At 39.2% G+C, this 4,859-nt stretch overlaps 1 pseudogene; it reads right to left on the reverse strand.

The window, feature by feature from the left end:
• Positions 1-2,278: 2,278 nt before the first annotated feature.
• LOC114321189 (uncharacterized) lies at positions 2,279-3,072 on the reverse strand (annotated as a pseudogene).
• Between the last annotated feature and the right edge of the window lie 1,787 nt (positions 3,073-4,859).

Here is a 4,859-nt window from a genome sequence, read left to right on the forward strand (position 1 = left end):
TTTAAGTCTTCATAGCTCATTGGACGTTTTATTTGATTAATTATTGGCTTCTGTCAGCCCCTACTACTGTATTACTGTTTAATAGGCCTTTGGTAATCTCGAATTACTGGCCGGTTACGATGCTAAACTTATAGAGACGGGTTTGAATGGTGACAGTCACTCTCTTGCAATGTAGGATTGACACATGTGACAGGGAGGGTTATGCATGGACTTAACAATCTCCTATGTTTGTTGGCTCCTAGTGGTTTCTCCAGAACTGATCAATTGTTTTTTCCAGTAGCTCAACGAAATAGTTGTTATTACTGCTTCTAATCTTTCTCTTAAGTTCTGCAACAAACCCATTTCTCATCCCATTACAATAGTTTAAAAAAGGAGCTAGTGGAAAATATTGTTCCTAGAAGAGACAACAAGAAATTCCAGCGAGAAGTGGTTGTGAAGTGTTTGTTTTCTTGTATGAGTGGAGGTGGTGTCATGTATCTATTGTTAATTTGTTATATAAAGGGTTAGTCTAGAAGTGTGGTATTTTATTTAGAAAAGAAAAGGAAAATAAATGAACTAGGAGCTTATCAGCAGGTATGAGGTAGAGTACTGAACACTTACAATAAATAAAGTCGAAGTTTAGCAAGCAATTCTAAATGGATTGGAAATTTTGTTTGTTTGTTAGTTAGTTGGCATATGAAATCATGCCTTGTACTCTGCTGTAGCGTAGGACAGAACAACACATTCTTTATATCCTGAATCTTGACTAGAACGCAGGGGAGAGACTACAAATGTTCAATTTGTTAACAATATTCCAAATGCCGTCTTAGTAAGCAACAAACAATATGATACAACGATTATGCAACATATTTGGCTGAACTCATAAACAATACACAAGAAATGGATCCTAGTTGTTGAATATTATTCCTTGTCAAGCTTACATATAAATTTAATAACAACTTGGTTCAACTTTAAGAACATTGATAAATGCTGTGAAACCACTTTGCACACCTATTATCGGACCTTTAGGCCTTGCATTGACTAGGCTGCATATTTCTGTTTGAACTAGAGGTGGTTTGTTCAGCCATGTGTAAAACCATAAAAATGAAAATAATATGATTTTTTTAATGTTTAATTAAGTATGATCATCCAAATGTATGTTTAATGAAGCTAGGTTTATGAAATTTTTGAAACACATAAGAATATCTCTCATCTTTTGAAATTTGATTTCGTTTGATTGAGACAGAATGTTGGAAGTGAGCATGCCGGCCTCTTGACAATGACCTACATGCAAAGACATGGATACAAACACAAATAGTCTACTCTGTTTTAGACATGGATACAAACACAAAGAGTCTCCTTTGTTTTGGTTAAGTCCAGAATTAGGAAAACAGAAATTGACCTAAGTTTGTAGTCAAATAAATGTACCATCTTAGCAAATATAGAAATAATTATGATCTCTTGAACTCTGTGAGGATGGTTTTGATGCATCATCATAGGTTTCCCATTTCAAAAGACAATATGTATACAGGTTCTCCTTGTTGAAATTGTATTTATAGAAGTTGCTATTAGATAACTACAAGTCTATAATTGTTTGATCTAAGCTGTAATTTTAGAAACAAATAAAATTGTGGTGTGTGTAATATCTATAACCTAATTAATTACAAAAATTGATGCTGAGATATTGGAATTTAATTTATATATTTTAAATGTAAATATTGCTGGTGTGTCTTGAAAATTTGCTCAAACGAGGTAAATGGTGGAAGATTTTTTTATTTTTTGTACTACTTTTGATTAATCAGAGACTTCTATTCAATACTTCAATTTTAATGTATGACTGTGCATCATAGCCGTTGATTATGTAGGATCCTTTTTGCATCAAGGTGTAGTTATCTGAAACCATGAAGTTGAAGTTTCCTGTCCTAGCTGTTGGAAATGAATTGAACTCACATTGTTCATTAGATTTATTTATTTATCTATTATTATTATTATTATTATTTTAATTAACTTTTAACTGTAGACTCTGATACTGGCATAAATCGTGAATGATGCTTTGTCTCTCCATTACTGAGTTTTGGTTTTGTCTTCCTATTCTTGTATGATGCTTTGTCTCTCCATTACTGAGTTTTGGTTTTGTCTTCCTATTCTTGTACAACTCACAGTTTGGTAGAGTAATCTGGATGATATTCTACTCTCTTTATTCAAGCAATTTGTTTATTATTCATAATAGAAAATCAGTTGTACAAATACTTTTTAGTGTGTATTCATACATGACTCATATGCCCATTATGGAACATGTCTAGTTGCTATACTTGGTCTTATGGTCACTCCAGAGCTGATCAACTGTCTTTCCCAGGAGCTCAACCAAGTAGTCAGCACTATAACCATTTCTTATCTTCTTGTTAAGTTCTGCCACAAACCCATTTCTTATACTGTCACAATAGTCCAAAAACCGGGCTATAACATTATAACCCTGATCCCACTGGTTTCCTTGCCCGGGTTTCACCCAGTGACTTGGTGCATATCCTGCCTTCAACCTCACAAAATCTGCAACACCTTCTATCAGTCCTCCAGGAGCAACAGTTTGGGGGCTCCTATCCCACTGCCACACGTGCGTCATCTCATGATACACCACCCCGGTGATCTCAGTTTTAACATCTCCCAAGTACCGTTGTATGTAATTCACGCTATCATCTCTTGTGTAGGCGACGCCATTCATTGTGTCGATGAACAGGCTCACTTTTGCCATGTTCTTTCTGTCTGCATCGGTGTTCTCTTGGAAGGCGCACCATATGAAATCTGTGGCAGAGATTAGTGTTCACTGGGTGTAATTGAGCCCGATTTCATTTGTGAACTGGATTCCTCCGGGGGTTTTTGGTACATTGTTGGTGACATTGAATTCGACTGCATGAGTTCCTTGCATGGTGGCAGCTAGAATCACTAGAAAAGAAAGGAAGAACTTATTGGACATGACTATATTGTTTTCTCTTTTTTGTTGTAGTCTGACTATGCACTATAAGATCATTTATATAGAAATTGGTGGCCTCTGATTTGCGGAGCCAAATATTTGACGTTACCCGTATTTCTTGTGTCTAAGCTGTGCTATACTTCGATTGACCTGAGAACACAATGAAGGTGAGTTACCCAGCGGTGTGCTACCGGAAAACCCTCCGACGACCAAGTTAGCACACTCAAGGAGAGAGGAAAAAAGAGAGAGAGAGAGAGAGAGAGAGAGTGAGTGTTGTAGGTGAGTTCTCATCAAAGGAAGATCCAAACATGACTTTAGGGGCGCAACTCCTTTTATATAGCTTCTGCGTGTGCTTCTGCATCCACTCACCATTGGACGCGTGGACCTGCTCTCCTCTCCCATCTTCCCATGTGTCAGCGCAAATACAACTAAACACCACCTAACAAAACCGCCAAACGGCTTCAACGTGCACGGACAGTGCAATTCCCTTCCTTCAGTCTCGTGGTGCCGCATAGCACTCTTGATCGAGATACGCTCGATACGGAGCCATGCCATCACTTAACAACCGAGCTACTTGTCCGGTTTCTCTAACAACTTCGTACCATGGCTCAACCGAGCTCCTTGGCTATAGCAGAAGCTCGGCTCACCATGCGGGAAAGACTAATCCAGCCCAGCTCTAAATAGTGCATAACTCCCAGGACCGGTCATCCACCATTATTCTCGCCCAACCGAAATACGATCTCGGTTTAATACGCACTTAAGACAGGCTGAGCAGAAACTCCTGATTCCAGCCCAACCAACTCGGCCCAATTTTTCGGTCACAAACCTCCCTCTCAATTGCCCCTTAATTCCGTCCGCGCTAGCGTGACCGTAATTACATTCTTCGGCCGGGATCGCTCATCTGTTCAGTCTTTCTCCCCAAGTCATTTACCATGCTAAATTTCACACTAAGTCCCATGACTTGCTCGGCTGGTGCTTTGATTTTTCAAATTGTGCTTTCGAGACTGACACCGGTCTTGTTATAGACACGTGTCCTCCACTCATTGGCTTTGTACAGCCAACCCCACCGCCTTATGACGTCTCTTCAAGTTCAAATTTTGGCACTTTTTTTTCCCTTATATATACATCGTGTGGCCCTTTATATCTCTTCTCTTACTGTTCATCTTCCTCTCAGATATCCTTCCAGAGCATACCCAGCCTCCGATTTTTGTCTGTTTTACTGGAATCAAAGCTGTGTCTCGAGGGAATTCAACCTTGATGCTGTCACTGAAACTTCATTTCACCGTTTGGAGCTTCAATCTGTGCCCTAACCTGTAAGTTTTTAACTCCTCTTCTGTTCTTCGCCAGTTCTTCGTGCTCCTTTTTTCTCTTTATTTTTTATGCTCTTAAACCCTAACTTCCATAGATGAGTCTTAGGGTAGGATAATAGTAGCAACAAAATGCTGAAAATGGGGTTAGACTAGGGTTTTCGTCCCATTTAGAGGACACAAAACGTCTTCGCCCCTCATCTTCGATACTATTCACCATCGTCTGTGATGAAGGTGTGAGGATCTGGGATTGACTGGGCTACAAACCTCAGTTTGATTTTAAATCATGCTTTAACCGAGCAAGTCTCTTGTTTGTAGAACCTAGGGGCAAAACTGAGATATTAAACGCATTGAGCTGCTCGATCAGGCTAATATCTAGTTTGTTCGAGCGACTGGGTTGTTGTGCTTAAAATTGGGACCGCGGTGCCATTATCCCCAAAGTGACAAGCTAAAATCGAGCTCGTTTGCGCGCTTGCGCTATCACTTAGGCCTTGTTTGTCATCCTCTAAAAAAGCCAAAAAACCAAAAAGTCACTATCCTATTTAAGTCACATCATTTTATTTAAGTCATATCACCTCTCTACCACATCACTTCAAACCCAACCA

Source organism: Camellia sinensis, chromosome 2, assembly GCF_055761805.1.
Source record: "Camellia sinensis isolate YWXY chromosome 2, ASM5576180v1, whole genome shotgun sequence".
Taxonomy (NCBI): Eukaryota; Viridiplantae; Streptophyta; class Magnoliopsida; order Ericales; family Theaceae; genus Camellia; species Camellia sinensis.